Source organism: Haematobia irritans, chromosome 2 (assembly GCF_050003625.1).
Source record: "Haematobia irritans isolate KBUSLIRL chromosome 2, ASM5000362v1, whole genome shotgun sequence".
In the NCBI taxonomy this organism is placed as follows: domain Eukaryota; kingdom Metazoa; phylum Arthropoda; class Insecta; order Diptera; family Muscidae; genus Haematobia; species Haematobia irritans.
Window position 1 is genome coordinate 54973226 of NC_134398.1, and position 19516 is coordinate 54992741.

A 19516-nucleotide genomic window follows, 5' to 3' on the forward strand; every position below is an offset into this window, starting at 1 on the left:
AATTACACCCCATTCATACAATCCTTTGGCCGTATATACTTGTTTAGAAAACGTATTTTATTTTCGTTGTTTTAGTATTGTCTAAAATTTATAATCATCGGATTATTCAGCAGCACATTACTAAATAGGAAAACCGCAAAATATTAAGTGTGGCTATAATTTTGCACCGCAGTGTATATCCCAGTGTATGTGTATGGGTATATATTGTGTGTCGATATACACTATTATGTTTCAAAATATCTTAAATATATTAACGAAAATCCAAGACGAAGGTATGAAGCGAAAATGGGGATGAAGTATAAACGTTGTAGGGTATGGGTTATGGTTATGGAGGATGTAAGGCTGGCGCCTTCTTCCCTTATATAAATTTTTATGTAAAATAAACAGCAATTATAATAATTTTATTAAGGACACAATAAGGTAAATTTACACAACAATAACAACAACACCATCATCTCCACCACCGCGACAACTACACAACAAGGATAACAAACCCAGGATTCCAACACGGGCGACAACAAACGGCAAACAATAAAATTATTTTAAAGGTAATTATTTTATTACCGAAGTCTTGGGGCTGTAAAGGAAGGAGCCTTTACAAAAAGACTCGTACTGTTTACTTTCACCGGGTGGACTTGTGTAAATTCGAATATGTGAGCGTATCACTGGGAACTTCTGTGTTTGTTTGTAGTGGCAGCCGTAGTTGATGTTATTATGTGTGTGTGTGTGTGCTAAACAAACATGTGAGAGGTGAAAAGCATTTGTTTATTTATGTGTTAATTTGGAAAATAAAATGATTGTTTTTGGCTAATGCCGCACTCTAAGTGTAGACAATTAAAATTTTGAAATCACTGTACTCTGAGTCCTTTTAGATTTAGAAGGCCAAATACAATGCGATTGGGCACACCAAGGTGTTGTTTATTATTAAAAATTTAAAGGTTATTGAGGTCATGATTCATTAAAACCATTGAGTGAAATATTGTGTAACAACAACGTTGTAACATAATATGTTAATTTATAAAAATGAAAAGTAATGTGGTATGAAGGCAATTTCTATGTAATTTACGTCATCCATTGACAAAGGGGATGTGTAATATCTTCATTTTGGGTTTATTCTTAGGTTAGAATTTCTCCACTTATAAAATGGGCTAAAGTCGAAAAGATCCAATTTTGAATTCAAGGTGCGAATTTTACGCTGAAAAAGTCAAACATTTTGAGATATTAATCAAGAAATATAAATACAAATAAATATGACGTTCAAAGTGACCGGCTGAGCTGTATGTATCCAGAACAAAGATGGTCTGTATCAAACTTTTTTAGGTTTGCGACTGTCGTAAAGTTGTAAACGTCGTAAACGTCACATACGCGTCGTAAATGTAGAAAAAGTAAAAAAAAGTCGCAAACTGAAAATACTTTAGTCGCGTCAGCTAGGCAGCGAATGCGATGATATTCAAGACGATGGTATGTGCGAAGAAGTTTCAATTCTTAGGAATATTCACAATTTTCGGTTTTAGTCCCCACATTTTCCCTATTGCCTTTTGCACGAGTACAGGGTAACCGTGGATTTTCTCGTCCTTTCTTAGCTTTCAAGTTCAGTCTCCTGTCTAATATAACCCCAAGGTATTTTGCACACTCACCAATGGGAATTTCGATACCACCTAAGAAAATAGGCTTGACCATGGGAAAACTTTCACAAATTTCTGCAGAAACTCACAGCGAATGCTGTCAAACTAAATTAAAAAATGTTCAGTATTTCTTCTATTCAAAATTTGGTTTTCTACAGTAGGTTTACGACTTTTGCGACATACGTATTATACCGTCGCAAATGTATGTCGCAAAAGTCACAGTTTGTGACAGGCCAACCCTGATCCAGAATAATGGAGTAATGAATAGAGGTCTGCACAATTCCATTTGTTAATGCAGAGTACACGTGTACTTGCTAAATGAGTACATATATTTGAGAGAGTCGCAAAACAATTGGTACACATTTTAATGAACACTAAAAGCCACGAGTAACTTCTTGTTGCTACTCTGATGTCTTCACTACCAACAAACACATATTCTTCTTTCTCTCTTATTGAAGTGTACTCAGAGTGATCACGTCGAGTATGTTGCGAGAACAAAACTTCATAGAGTACTCCATGTACCACGTGCAGTTTCAGAAATACAAGAAAACAGTTACTCTCCATAATATATGTTTTCGGATTGATATAAAGATCGGCAAACGTTAAGGTAACTGTGTGACATACATAAATATATGAAATATGTGACATACATACATATCTATGATTAATAATAATGGAAAGTTTTGCTTCGCACATAACTGAGCAATACTTGTGGTACCACGTGAAGTGAAGAGAATCCATGTTGTACTTTTTCTCAAGTACTTACATTTTTATTGTTCCTTTTTTTCGGAACACATATTGTTTCGGATAAGTACTTGGTGGTATTTGACAAGCAAGTGTTCTCTTCACTTCACTACTTGCTTTCTGAGAGAAAGACACTGTATGTACTATATTCGACAGCGAATTGCATACATGCATTGAAAAGTTATTCGATGCAGACCTCTAGTAATGAATGAAGTAACCAATTTTTTTAACAAAATACGTTTCCATCTTGTTATCAACTTTTCGAATTTTATTTTATACAATCCGAATCTGCCAAGTATCTACTAACCGATCTTCTTAAAATTTTGCACAGCCAAATGTTTTGTAAGTCTCGTAAAACTTGCAAATAATGAACCATATCGGTTCAGATTTAGAAAGAGCTCCCATATATATCTTTCGTCCGATATGCACTAATATGGCCTCAAAAGCCATTTACACGCATAAGGCAACTGAAGCCAAAGTTTACTCCAATCTACTTGAAATTTTGCACAGGGTATATAATTAATATTCTACGTACGTACATGCAAAAAATAAAAAATTTTTTCTTCCAAACGAAATTTTAGACAAACAAAAATCGTTCCCCATTTGCTTTTCGCAGTAAGAAAGTTTGTTTGGATAAACGTTGATTCGTTTGCAGGATGTAAAAATATTTTTATAGAGACTGACTCAAACTAATTCTGGCAAATTGCATCTTCCCTCCCATCCACGAGGTGTTTCAGTTCTTAGCACCTTTTGGACGGATAATCGAACCTCGGACCATACAGTTTGTAAGCCTACACACTAGCCACTGGGCTACGTACAGTGGCGTGTAGAAATGAGTACATAACATAATAAACGTTGATTCGTTTACAGGATGTAAAAGCATTTTCAAAAAACTAACTCAAAACAAGTATATACGGCCGTAAGTTCGGCCAGGGCGAAGCTTATGTACCCTCCACGATGGATTGCGTAGAAACTTCTGTCATCCACAATCGAATTACTTGGGTTGCGGTAACACTTGCCGATGGCAAGGTATCTTAAAACTTCCAAACACCGTAATATATACCACATAGTCCATACGTGGTATATATTAAACTGAAAAAGGCCGATTAACTACGTATAAAATTAAGTTTAAAGTTTCTATAGAAATAAAATTTTGACAAAATAAAATTTTGACAACATTTTCTATAGAAGTAAAATTTGGAAAAAAAAAAGTTTCTATAGAAATAAAATTTGGAGAAAAAAATTCTATAGAAATAAAATTTTGACAAAATTTTCTATAGAAATAAAATTTTGACAAAATTTTCTATAGAAATAAAATTTTTACAAAATTTTCTATAGAAATAAAATTTTGACAAAATTTTCTATAAAAACAAAATTTTGACAAATTTTTCTATAAAAACAAAATTTTGACAAAATTTTCGATAGAAGTACGATTTTGGTAGATTATTTTTGGCTCGAGTGGCAACCATGATTATGAACCGATATGGACCAATTTTTGTGTGATTGGGGATCGGCTATATATAACTATGGACCGATATGGACCAATTATGACATGGTTATAAGCGGCCTTATACTAACACCACGTTGCAAATTTCAACCGGATCGGATGAATTTTGCTCCTTCAAGAGGCTCCGGAGATCAAATCTGGGGAACGGTTTATATGGGGGCTATATATAATTATGGACCGATATGCACCAATTCTTGCGTGTTTGTTAGAGACCACATTCTAACACCACGTTCCAAATTTCAACCGGATCGGATGAATTTAGCTCCTCCAAGAGGCTCCGGAGGCCAAATCTGGGGATCGATTTATATGGGGGCTATATATAATTATCGACCGATATGGACCACTTTTGGCATGGTTGTTAGAGACAATATACTAACACCACGTACCAAATTTCAATCGGATCGGATGACTTTTGCTCCTCTGAGAGGCTCCGGAGGTCAAATCTGGGGATCGGTTTATATGGGGCTATATATAATTATGGGCCGATGTGGACCAATTTTTGCATGGTCATTAGAGAACATATACCAACACCATGCACCAAATTTCAGCCGGATCGGATGAAATTTGGTTCTCTTAGAGGCTCCGCAAGCCAAATCGGGGGATCGGTTTATATGGGGGCTATATGTAAATATGGACCGATATGAACCAATTTTTGCATGGTTGTTAGAGACCATATACTAACACCATGTACCAAATTTCAGCCTGATCGGATGAAATTTGGGTCTTTTAAAGGCTTCGCAAGCCAAATCGGGGGATCGGTTTATATGGGGGCTATATGTAATTATGGACCGATATGGACCAATTTTTGCATGGTTGCTAGAGACCATATACCAAACCATGTACCAAATTTCACCATGTACCAAATTTCAGCCGGATCGGACGAATTTTGCTTCTCTTAGAGCAATCGCAAGCCAAATTTGGGGGTCCGTTTATATGGGGGCTATACGTAAAAGTGGACCGATATGGTCCATTTGCAATACCATCCGACCTACATCAATAACAACTACTTGTGCCAAGTTTCAAGTCGATAGCTTGTTTCGTTCGGAAGTTAGCGTGATTTCAACAGACGGACGGACGGACGAACGGACATGCTCAGATCGACTCAGAATTTCACCACGACCCAGAATATATATACAAACGGAATGACAAAGTTAATATACCCCCATCCTATGGTGGAGGGTACAAAAAATCTTTTCTGGCAAATTGCATCTTCCCTCACATCCACGAGGTGTTTTAGTTCTTAGCACCTTTTGGACGGAGAATCGAACCTCGGACCATACAGCGAACAAATGAGCCACTGGGCTACGTACAGTGGCGTGTAGAAATGAGTACATAATTATTTTTTTCATTTCTAAACGAATAAAATAATCAGTAATTAAGAAACTCAAAATAATTTTATTTTTTCTTTATTCTTTCTTCATTTCTAAATAAAACGACAAAAAACGCAAAACAAAAAGTAAAGAATTCAGAGAGATAAATAAACATAACAACAAAAAAAACGCATGTACTCAATGTTGCACTTTTCTATACCGGTGTCGGTGGTGTCGGTTGGAACATTTTCTAGTACTTGGTCCATAACCCTTTATGTAATTTGTAGCGATTGGACAAAGTGTTCTTAGACTTCTACGAAATCTCTAGACTCAAAATTTAAATCGGCTAATGTCCTGGGGCAGAGTACAATATGAGTATGCAATATGGGAAATATTTAAGTATAAACCATGTATGAGTTATCGGTCGATAGATCTGTATTTAAGGTATAGGAAAATTTGACTCATTTTTACGATTTTTTTTTTTACTTAGAAGTGGCGATTTTGCATGGACAACTTGGGTATTTTTGCCCAAATCGGAAAAACATATACCATATATGGGACTAAATATTAATTTGAACCAATTTCAAACAAATTTGGCACGGTCAGTAAGAATGTTAATTCTACTCGCTGTGCAAAATTCCAAACAAATCGGAGTGATAATTTGGCCTCTACGGTCACATGAGTGTAAATCGGGCGAAAAATATATATGGGAACTATGACTAAATCAGAACTGACTTCAAATAAATTTGGCACAGACAGTTGAATGTTAATTCTACTCACAGTTCGAACGTCAATTATTCTCCCTGTGCAAAATTTCACATAAATCGGTGTAAAACTCTGGCTTTTGGAGTCATATAAGTTAATATCGGGCGATTGATATAAATGGGAGCTATACCTAAATCTGAACCAATTTAAGTCTCTAGAGGGTTCTATTCTGACCCAAAACACATACTTGTGAGACCTTGAATTTGGTCACAAAAATGTGTTTACCGACAGATGGATTTTGCTAGATGGACTCAGGGACCCACTCTGAGCATTATCGCCAAATGCACCATGTGTCTGTCTCGTCTTCTTTTGAGTGTTGCAAACATATGCACTATATTATAATAACCTGTTCCACAGTGTTGCGCAGGGTATGAAAATAAGATAAAGGCCTTCTTCTTCTTCTTTATTTGCAAATCCATTATCCGGATATAAGCGATCATACAATAAGTTAAACAAATATGGTAATAATGTCATTTCATAAACAACTCTCGATTTCTTGCAGCTGATATCATATTACATTCATCTCGGTAGCCTGTCCATTCTTGAATGTTTTTCAGCCAGTTTACTTCTCTCCTGCCTCTTCCTCGTTGTCCTTCAAATTTTCCCTTTATGATGGCTTGCAGAATTCTGTATTTGTTATTTCTCATGGTGTGTCCCAAGTACGCAATTTTTCGAGTTTTAAAATTTCGTAGCAATTGTCTCTCCAATCCCATTCTTCTTAACACTTCCTGGTTTGGTACACGATCTGTCCAAGAAATCTTCAAAATTCTTCGATACACCCATATTTCGAAGGATTCCAGTATCTTCTAATCAATATTTTTGATAGTCCACGTCTCAACTGCGTAGAGTAGTACCGACCAAATAGAGCATTTTACAAATCTGGCTTTTTTTTATATTTGAAAAAGGCATCTCTGGCCATCTCTATACGGCGTTTAATTTCCTTCGAAGAATCCCATTTTTCGTTTAATAATACCCCAAGGTATGTGAAGTTTGTGACTCGTTCGATAATGTTGTTATTAATTTTTAGTGTGGTGTGAACGTGATCGTCTTTTTTTCTCACAACCATATATTTCGTTTTTTTAATATTTATTTTGAGACCATATAATTCGCTAACACATGTAAGTTTGTCCACGAGCCTTTGTAAACCAGATATATTGATAGCTATTAGCACGGTGTCATCTGCATACCGTATGTTGTTTATTAGTAGTCCTTGTATTTTTATGCCTATTCGTTCATTTTAAATAGCTTCGTTAAATATTTTTGGGAATAGATGTTGAAGAGCATAGGGGATAGTATGCATCCCTGTCTCACGCCTTTTGTCATTGCAATTTCGTCTGTAGTTTCATTATTTATGTCGATACGAGCCCTTTGATTCCAATATAAGTTCTGTATACAACTTATTTCTTTCTCGCCAACTCAAATATCCTTCAATATATTAATTAGTTTTCATGTTGGACAGTGTCAAACATGAAACAAAGAAATATATCTTTCTGGATATATCTGCAATTCTGCACCATTACCAGCATAGATAATAAAGCTTCTCTCGTCCCCATTCCTTCTTTAAACCCAAAGTTTGGTTCTCCCATAACTTTTTCGCATATAGGATATATTCTTGTGTGTATAATTGTCAGAAAAATTTTCAGGATGTGGCTAATAAGTCTATACTCATTACCGTTCTTGGCATTTGTCTTCTTTGGTATTGGTATAAAGGTGGACAGTAACCAGTCATGGGGGTATTGGCCTGTATCATACACATAATTGAAGAGTTTTAGTATTAGTGGTATATTGCGTCCATTGATTAGCTTTAGCACTTCGGAAGGGATTTGATCAGGTCCTGTAGATTTTTTGTCATTTAGTGTCATAACTGCATGTTCCACTTCTCCGTAATTGGGTTTCCAACAATATTTCCAACAATATTACTGTCTTCATTGCTCGATCGGTTTTCATAAAATAAAGGCCTATTAACATACAATTCGGAGCCACCGTGGTGCATTGGTTAGCATACCCACCTTGCATACATAGGTTCGTGGGTTCAGCCCGATTTTCGATACCAACACCAACAAATTTTTCAGCGGTAGATTATCCCCTCTCAGTAATACTGGTGACATTTCTGCGTGTTTCAAAACTTCTCTAAGTGGTTTCACCGCAATGTGGGCTCGGACTCAGTGATAAAAGAGAAGTTGACCACTGTGGTATCACAGTAGACTGAATAGTCTAAGAGAATTTTCGTTTCGAAAAAAATATGGTGCCTTAGTGTTGCACTACTTTTTCCCTCATTGTATATTCGCCCAAATGATAGAGTCATTCAAAGTTATTAATAATTCATAATATTGTGAGGGAATGCAAAATTTACGACAGTGTCCTTCATATTTTGCTATTTTGCATAATTTCGAAAATATTGTACATTTTTGCCCAATCGAACCTAACATGCAATGGTTCCAAACGAACACAAAATTTTTCTTTCAGCTGTTGTTTATATTTCTTCAGGTAGGCAAGTACGGTCCAAATAAATTTAAAGTTTGAAGATTATCAGGTAGGCAAGTACGGTCCAAATAAATTTAAAGTTTGAAGATTATTTCACGACAATGGTAACCGCGACTGCGCCTCAAATGGTCAGCAGAATTCTAAGAATTTAAAGGCCTGTATAAGTCCCTTTAATGGTACAAACATGAAGTACACTGTTGCTTCCTCCTGTGTGGAATCCATGGAGAGTATCCTATTTCAACTGTCAAATACATGAGAGAAGTACATATTTAAAAAAAAACAACAACGGAAAACTTTAAATTTTCAACATTTAGGGCAAAGGGGGAGGTCCCTCTATCCATCCAAATATTAAACAAGTATATACAGCAGTAAGTTCGGCCGGGCCAAATCTTAAATACCCACCACAATGAATAGTTTCTTTTGACAACTCTTCGTCGTAGCGAGTTAGTTGATAATATATAGAATTTCAGGGGGTTTGATGACAAATATTCTCCCCAGCAAATCAGTTCATCCAGTACGTTTCCCGAAGATAAATTTAAAGATTCTACCTATGAAGACCAGATCAGATTCTGGATTTAGGTAGGTCAATATAGGGGCTATACGAAAACATGGACCACTACTCGATACACCCCATTTTCGACACACCAATTTACGGTTCTAAAATACCTTTAGATATTAAATTTCAGGCAAATCGGATAGTAAATACAGTTTCTGGAAGCCCAAGAAGTAAAATCGGGAGATCGGTCTATATAGGGACTATAACGAAACTTGGACCGATAGGCACCTTTTTATGGTCCTAAAATACCTCTAGATTTACAATTTTAGGCAAATCGGGAGGTCGGTTTATATGAGGACTATATGAAAACTTGGACCGATATAGCCCATCTTCGAACTTGACCTGCCTGCAAACAAAAAACGAATCTGTGCCAAATATCAGGACAATAGCCCCATTATTGAAGGCTGTAGCGTGATTGCAACAGTCAGACAGACGGACATGCTTAAATCGTCTTAGAATTTCTCCCTGATCAAGAATATATATACTTTATATAGTCGGAAATCGATATTTCGATGTGTTACAAACGGAATGACAAGCTTATTATACCCCCGTCACCATTATATGGTGGTGGGTATAAAAAATCGGGTAGCCCATATTAACTTCATAACCTCTGCAAATGTTAAATAAATCAAATAGGTTTAGTTTTTTACTGTACTTTAAAAAATCGGGCAAGGAATAGGTCCCCATCCCCGCCCAATTATCGAAATATAAAGTAGAGGATCTTTAACGCTATCCTTATCAATCTCTGAAAATTTCACGCAAATCGGTCACTCTAGCTCCATAATGTAGACTTGAATATTATAGACTCCGTAGCAAATACTGAATAATGCAACTAACTTCCATTTTAATCACAATTAATTTGGAATCATCTGGTGGAGGATACCATAAATGAACATGTTTGCATTTTAAATTTAAATGTATGTGTCCAACAGAATATCAAATTTGACTCAAATTGCCTGAGACATGTTTTCAAATATAATTTTTAGGGCTGGATTTAAAATAACTCTCTAGAAAATACCTTTTTTTAAGAAGCAGCATGTACCAGAATTTTCAAGGGACGGCAAGAAATTGTAAACTGTTTTTGAGTGCAGTACGAATTAACAGATAACTAATACTTTTTAGCATATGCATTTATAAGCCAACAAACAAAAAAGTGAACTCCTAAGATATCCATATATACACTGATAATAATACTTTCGTAAGATTTCATATCCTTAGCACACGAACGTCATTTTTGCGTAGAATATAAGATGTATTTTTCTGATCCGAAGATTTTTTGCTTGACTAAAAGTCGATAAACTTTCCATTGAAGGCCCTTTGTCCTTAAAATTTTAAAACTACTTTTTCTAGAAGACAATTAGTCAAATCAGCAGTTCCGTCTATATGGGGGCCATACCATATCATGGAGCTAGACACTAAATTCAGCTATACTCACATTTATTAACGCCATTATTAAACGCTGCAGCATATAGACAGACAGACAGACGGACATCTTTATAGTGGCAAGACGATATTTCGATATGATACAAACGAAACGACAATCTTATTATATCCCCATCACCATTCTGTGGTTGTGAGTATAAAAATTAAGTACGAGTAATTTCATTGACCACATCAATGTTTTTAAAAAGGTGGTCCCTTGTCATTGAGCTTAACATGGAATAGGGCAGCACTCAGTGATAAGAGAGAAGTTCACCAATGTGGTATCACAATGGACTGAATAGTCTACATCGGGCTGCCACCTAACCTAACCTAAGTCAATGTTTTGAAGTTAAAAATGTTCAATCAAAAATCTTAATGACGGGCAGGGGCTTAGCAAATTTAGTATACCCCATCCTATAATGCCAATATGAATTGTTTTCCACATTTATACTCAGTCGGAGACTGCTCCGACTGCAACTCCAAAAGCTATATCTGTTTATCACATATTGCAGAACAAAATGGAGAGAGGCTATATTCAATTTTAGAAAGTTTCCTCTCGAACACTTAAAAAAAAAAACATTTTATATCCGTTACCTCTGCTCTTTCACTACCCCTGTAAGTAAATCACTTTCTATGAGATTGCTATTTGCCTTAATATGCTGTCACATCTCATTCCCCATAGAGACATTACAATTTTTCAATAGATATTGAATGTGAAAGCCAATGATTCTTCAATTCTCAAGTGCCATATAATTTTTTTTGTCGTATTTCACATCATCCATTAACTTTTTACATGACCTTGTCATTTATTAGGAACATTAGATGGAAGTCCCTAAAGAAAAAGCATTTATTCCAAAGACTATCATTTCATTTTAAATTAAGAATCAGAGGGATTTATAAAGCACATTAGATTAAATCAACAGTTATTTATGACTTATTTATTTACATAATTTTCATATCATTCGTGAATAGCTAATAATTAAAATGAGTAGTGAAAGTAATAGCAAATAAAAGCCTAACCTAAAAAGTCCCATCTCATTTTATACCTTCCACCTTAAGTTTAGTACTAAGAACACGTTTTTGCACGAAAAACTGTTATACTCCATATCAAAAACGTTAGTGCGGACTAAATGCGAAATCTTTTTATTGAGCATTTTCAAACACATATTTATACAACCCTGGATTTTCACACGAAAAAATAGGCAGGTATATTATTTCGCATAAATAAGTAAACATTCCTGGGTTTGACAACCTATTTACGGAGATAGATGAAGATATTCGTTTTTTGCAGAAACGAACTTAGTACTAAGCATTGGGAGGGTACAATATTGTAACACTTCCAAATATTCGTCTCCGACCCCATAAAATATATATATTTTGGGTCGTGGTAAAATTCTGAGTCTATCTAGCGATATCCGTTCGTCGGTCCGGCTGCCCGTCCTTCCGTGGAAATAACGCTAACTTAAAACAAGTATATACGGCCGTAAGTTCGGCCAGTCCGAAGCTTATGTACCCTCCATCATGGATTGCGTAGAAACTTCTTCTAAACACTGCCATCCACATTCGAATTACTTAAGCTGCGGTAACGCTTGCCGATGGCAAGGTATCTTAAAATCTCCTAACACCATCTTCTAAATTGTATGTAAGTCCATACGTAGTATATATTAAATCAAAAAAGATCGATCCAATACGTATATAATTCAGTTTGACAAAGTAGACATAAAATTTTGACAAAATTTTATACAGAAATAACATTTTAACAAAATGTTCTATAGAAATAAAATTTTCACAAAATTTTCTATAGAAATAAAAATGTTGACAAAATTTTCTAAAGAAAGAAAATGTTGACAAAAATTTCTACAGAAATAAAATTTTAACAAAATTTTCTATAAAAATAAACTTTTGACAAAATTTTCTATAGAAATAACATCTTGGTAGATTATTTTTGGCTGGAGTGGCAACCATGATTATGAACCGAATAAAATTTGAACAAAATTTTCTATAGAAATAAAATTTTGACAAAATTTTCTATAGAAATAAAATTTTGACTATGATGAAAATTTTATTATGAACCGAATAAAATTTTAACAAAGTTTTCTCTAGAAATAAAATGTTGACAAAATTTTCTATAGAAATAAAATTTTGGTAGATTTTTTTTGGCTCTAGTGGCAACCATGATTATGAACCGATATGGACCAATTTTTGTGTGATTGGACCAATTTTGGTATGGTTGTTAGCGACCATATACTAACATCAGTACCAAATTTCAGCCGGATCGGATGAAATATGCTTCTCTTAGAGGCTCCACAAGCCAAATCTGGGGATCGGTTTATATGGGGGCTATATATAATTAAGGACGGATATGGACCAATTTTTGCATGGTTGTTAGAGACCATATACCAACATCATGTACCAAATTTCAGCCGGATCGGATGAAATTTTCTTCTCTTTGAGGCTCCGCAAGCCAAATCTGGGGATCGGTTTATATGGGGGCTATATATAATTATGGACCGATGTGGACCAATTTTTGCATGGTTGTTAGAGATCATATACCAACACCATATACCAAATTTCAGCCGGATCGGATGAAATATGCTTCTCTTAGAGCAATCGCAAGCCAAATTTGGGGGTCCCTTTATATGGGGGCTATACGTAAAAGTGGACCGATATGGCCCATTTTCAATACCATCCGACCTACATCGATAACAACTACTTGTGCCAAGTTTCAAGTCGATAGCTTGTTTCGTTCGGAAGTTAGCGTGATTTCAATAGACGGACGGACGGACATGCTTAGATCGACTCAGAATTTCACCACGACCCAGAATCTATATACTTTATGGGGTCTTAGAGCAATATTTCGATGTGTTACAAACGGAATGACAAAGTTAATATACCCCCATCCTATGATGGAGGGTATAAAAAGTGTTGTTCACCAAGACAACGGACCGTGCCACAAGTCATTGAGAACGATGGCAAAAATTCATGAATTGGGCTTCTAATTGCTTCCCCACCCACCGTATTCTCCAGATCTGGCCCCAGCGACTTTTTCTTGTTCTCAGACCTCAAAAGGATGCTCGCAGGGAAAAAATTTGGCTGCATTGAAGAGGTGATCGCCGAAACTGGGGCCTATTTTGAGGCAAAACCGAAGTAGTATTACCAAAATGGTATCAAAATATTGGAAGGTCGTTATAATCGTTGTATCGCTCTTGAAGGGAACTATGTTGAATAATAAAAACGAATTTTGACAAAAAAAAATGTGTTTTTCTTTGTTAGACCGGGGACTTATCAGCCAATCTGTTATGCTAATGGAGACATTGTGACTGCTTGTGTTACGATTCTCTACTCTACATGGGCCCTCATAGTTTCATCATAATAAATGCCATGCTAATCCTTTTCTATCTTGCATTCTCAATTCAAAATTCCCAGAGATTTTAATTTTTGTTGTTCTGTGTACTTTCAATATCGTTTACATTGCCTTGATAGCAAGTTTAGTTATGAAGAGATTTATATTCTAGTTTGATGACAGATACACACACACATCCATAGATACATATAGAGAGATATATTTGCATACGCACATATTTGCTGTAGTTTCATTGGATTTATGTCTGTGTCCATTGTCCTAGTACCAAATGGAAGGTGGAGTCTTCTTGGTCAAGAAATTGCAAGTGCTTATGTACATTTACAAACATTGATATGGTTAAATAAACAAATAATTGCCTTTTGTGGTTTTAGAATTAATTGTTATATGTGAATTTGTATGTGTATCCATGGTCTATGGTATGGCTTTGTTCTACTATTGTGTGTATTTAGGTGTGTAAAGCCGTGTGAGTTTATTGAATCTATTTTTCCTACAGAGGTGAAAATTCTTAAAGATTTATTTGTTTATGGTTAAATAATTGAATTGTTTATTGTTATTGGACAAAGACACATTGGTGTACGATATATGTACTAACTAACAACATTGCCGGATTTGTTGCTGTCATATATGCATTCTTAAAATTCTTAAGTATTAATAATAAATTTCTCAAAACTAAATTATGACAAAGTGAAAATTCAAAAATGTTTGGATTTTCTGAACAGCAGAATATAGCATATATTAACAAGTATATTAAGCAGTAAGTTCGGCCGAGCCAAATTTCCAATACCAACCACTATGAATCAAATATAAATGTTTCCCCGGAAAGCCCCACGTTGTAACGGGTTACTTGAAAATATGTACACTCTTCTACACGGACGAAAAAGACTGTTTTTCATATGTTTGGGTGTAAAAATTATATGTTTGGAACTCAAATTTTTTAACACAATATTTTAAAGTGCAAGCATATTATGTTCATAAACTAGCATAACATGTTTGGGATATATATGTTAGTATGTTATGTTTGGGACATAAAATGTTTATAAAAAATATAGAAATAGCCTATAAACATACATATATGTGTTTATAAAGAGAGACCTAGAAAGTATGCTGCAAGTAAAATAATGGAAGTAACCAATTGGCGCCTTAAAAATATATGCACACAAAGAAAACTTCATTAAATTTTTTTACTACCAGTGTATGCCCTAGGGTGAAATATAATATGTTTGAACAATACAAACAATATTTTGTTTGGACCAATCCTGAAAATATATATACTTGAAGCAAAATGTGTTTGGGGTATATGTTACAGAGGCGATTATTATAATACATGGACTGAATTACCTTTTATTGTTGTATTTATGCCTTTGTTGAAAAAATGCTAATATTTAACTAAAACACACCAAATTTCTTTAATTACAAATTGTAGAAAAATAATTGGCTTCGGCCGATTATTGCTTTTTTGCCGGACATCGGCTTCGGCCAAAAAAAAAACGCTTAGGTCGAGCTCTAGTCTAGAGGTATGTACGTGAGTAATATCTTACTTACGCTCACGCACACTCACGAAAAGAAAATTTGTACTCACGCACGAAAATGTCGTGGCACACGAAAAATACTGTGACTCACGAAAAACATCGTTACTCACGAATAATTTTATGGGACGTGTCTGAAAACATGAGAGTGATTAAAATCGAGATCGTTATTATACTCGTAACATCTTAGGTGCTACCAAAATTGTAAATGAATTAAACTGGTAAACGTCTTATGTCCGTGAGCAGGATTATTTTCGTGAGCGTATTTTGCACATTTATACTCTAGTTCTCATGTAATCCGACCTTTCGATTTAGTTTCTTGACCATCTAGATCCAGTAATATTTACCCGACTTATTCATTTTTTTTACTAATTGCAACATGATATTAATATGTTAATACTTTTTGTAAAATTGAGGAGAATGTTTTTTCTGTTGTTTAAGAAAATATTTTAATTTGAAAGGAAGAGTTTAAAGTTAGCGCTATACGAAGTTCAAGTCAAGCTCTTTACGAACCACTTGGAGCCTATATCGAAATACGGACCGGTATATACAAAATTTATCACAGCCCTTTATTGTCTTGATGTATCTGTTATTGAAATTTGAAACAACTTGGATTAAAATTGCGGCTACTATGCCCTCAAGAAGTCAAATCGATAGATCGTTTTATATGGGGAGTACAACAAAAGATATTTTTACCAAATTTTGCACTGCTCCTTGTGAACCTAAAATATCAAATTTGAAGCAAATCCCATGAAAAGTATTGCTTCCATGCCCTCACGATGTCAAATGGGGGAATCGTGATTACAACAGACAGACAGAGAGCCAGACAGACGGACACCGTTTTATCAGAATGGAAAACTTATTATACCTTCATCACCACTATGTTGGTGAGCATGATGTCTGTCAGACTGTTGTAATCAAGCTGCCGCCTTCAACACTGGATCCATGGTTCTAAAATTAGTTATTTTATAAATATTCTTAGAAAAGTTGTAAAAATTTATATCAAACAAATTTTGTCATTTTACCTCAAATAGCAAAAAGTCCGAAAAAGATGCAAATCTAAATCAAATACCTGAATTTTAAAATGTTCATCCAATCTGTTAACACTCTATTGGTTTAAGGTTAAAAATGCTCGTGTGTGTAACATTTGTCCATGCAGTCACTTATATATGTACATTGTACATATATGAGAAACTTTTCTAAAATTCATCAAATCAAAACGGTTGTAAACCACAAAATTTATCAATTTATTTTTTTGGGGTAAACTAATTGTTATTTATGGTATTTTGGCTAAAATGAACAATAAATTGTCAAATAATTGAATTTTGTTTGAAGTTAATGGGCCTAACAACACAAAGTGATTATTTATTAAGTCGTGGGTTGTTGTGAACAAATCGAAATATTGATAAATGCAGTTTAGAAATAGGCAAAAACAAACTACGATGTGATATGATTTAGACAAATACATGTATAATGTTAAACTTTAATTAGAAAAACCTTTCACTTTGTGCCCTCTAAGAGACAGAGATACTAGTTCCGAACATGTAAAATCGCTTAGTTTAAAGAAAATGCAAGAAGTTCCACTATCGACTCTGGAACCAAAAAAAAAACGTAAAGTAAATGGAAGTAGTTCCACTCTCGACTCCGAAATCAAAAAAACGTAACGAAATCGACTCCGGAGCACGGTTGTCCCTCGAGCCAAAAATAATCTACCACAATGTGGAGAAAATTTTATAAAAACTACCAAACAAGACAATCTTATTTTGAAAAATTTTACTTCTATAGACAATTTTCTAAAAATTTTATTTCCATAGAACATTTTGTAAAAGTTTTATTTCCATAGACAATTTTGTCAACATATTATTTCTATAGAAAATTTTGTAAAAAATTTTGTAATCTACCACAATGTGGAGAAAATTTGATAAAAACTACCAAACAAGGCAATCTTATTTTGAAAAATTTATTTTCCAAAGAAAATTTTGTAAAAGTTTTATTTCCATAGACAATTTTGTCAACATAGACAATTTTTTTGTAGAAATTTTATTTTGATAAGAAAATGTTTAAAAATTTTATTTCTATAGAATATTTTGTCAACATTTTATTTCTCTAGAAAAATTTTGTCAAAATTTAATTTCTATTGACAATTTTGTCAAAATGTTATTCTTATAGAAAATTTTGTCAACATATTATTTCTATAGAAAATTTTTTAAAAATTTTATTTTTATAGTTTTTTCTTTTCAAAATTTTATTGCAATAGTAAATTTTGTCAAAATGTTATTTCTATAGAAAATTTTATCAATTTAGTTTCTGTGTAAAAATCATATATATCTACAGATCAATTTCCCATTATGACGGTTTTATTGATAGGAAGAATACCAATACTTACATGTTCCAATAATGGAGGACGGGTAACCAAACAAAGATAAAATAACACGAGAGGGTTTAATTCAGCGGACAATGTATTTATTAGAGACTAGATAAATGTGTCCTGAGCGACAGATAGGAAAAGAAAAAGAAAAATGGCACAAACGGAACATACATAGACTATTTTAGGCTTCCCTTTATTCTATTACATTACTTTCTGTTAATATATTACATCTTGACGAATATTGGAGCCTTAATAAACCCAGCAAAAACTGGGTAAGCACTAGTGATTCTTTTATTAATACCGGTAATCAAAAAGTTACTACTTGTAGTATTACCTGTGATTTAAAAATAATAACTTACCTGTGTAAGCAAAAAGTGATTCTTTCTATTAATACCAGTAATCAAAATCATATCTTGAGGTCCGGGTTCGGCTCTACAATGGGCACCGTTAATAGTAGCGATAAGTAATGCCAAATTACATTTCAGAAAAAAATTGCCAATGAAATATACCTTTGTTTTCTAAAGTTGTATAGTACATAATTTATATTACAAAATAACATTGAATAACATTGAATATATCCATGTGGTGGAGCGTGGTATAATGTGTTGGATTACAAAACAACAGGGGTGAGTTCGCACTTTTTGGGTATCTTTATGGTAAACATATTATTTTTGGAGAGCTGGTATGCTTGCGAAGAAGTACTTATTTTTCGACTGCTAGTATGCTTGCACGGAAGTACTTTCCTCCAATGTCATGCCGGTGTAAAAGTATTACTACTGATATATGTACGAGGAAGTTGTTACCAATTTGGCGCAGGCATACTTTTACTCATACCTGGTAATAGGTGTTTTTGTTGGGAAGGATTAGTAACTAACTGACATATGGGAGATGACAGATACGAGGGCAGTTAGGAAACTTCTTAGCCTAGCACAAAAAGCGCGTTATAAACAGAAAAAAGTAAAGTGTTTTGGAAACATCCATCTCTGTTATGAATACATGCACTGTTAGAAAACTATGTTTTTCATATGTTCCGATATAAACAAAATGTGTTTCGGGCACAATTTTTAAGTGCCAACATGTAATGTTCCTAAACTAACACTAAATGTTTGGGACACATATTTTAATATGTTAAAATATATTATGTTTGGGGCATGAATGTTTCATAAAAATAATGTGTGTGAATGTAAACATATGTGAATTTATAAATTTCGAGTAAACTTATATATGTTTACAATTTCTGTGAAACGGTTGTATGTTGTTTCGGAAAACTGCTTTATGATAAGGCCATAAATTTGATATGCTTAAGTCTAAATATTATTTAATTTGAATATTAGAATGAGTATTCGGAGTAAAGAGAATAGACATTCGGAACCAAGAGCATATAGATTTGAGCATGTGTTTTCGCCTTGAGAGGAGAATTTTATGTATGTGTGGACAAGGGTTTTGTTTATCATTTTGGCATTATGGACACATATTTTTTAACGGCCTTAAAGATAAAAATGAAATTAAGTACAAAACACGATAAGTTTTAAAGGCATTTAAAATGGTATAATATGCTAGTAAAAAACGGTTCATGCCTAAATAAATTTATGTGTACATTATAAAATTATTTATGTATGTTTATACACTTCTTTTGTAAGAGTTTTTGATTTTCTTCCAAAATTTCAAACTTATTATAAAATTGTTATTTTTGCAAAAAAATTATAATATTTTATTCAAAAGCCATTTCGTTTATATCAAGCACTGTTTCTGACTGTAAATCTTTAATAACCCACATTTCGAAGTTTCATTATAAAAATTTAATATAGTATAAATGTCTAAATTACAAAAAATAGATTGGTTCGG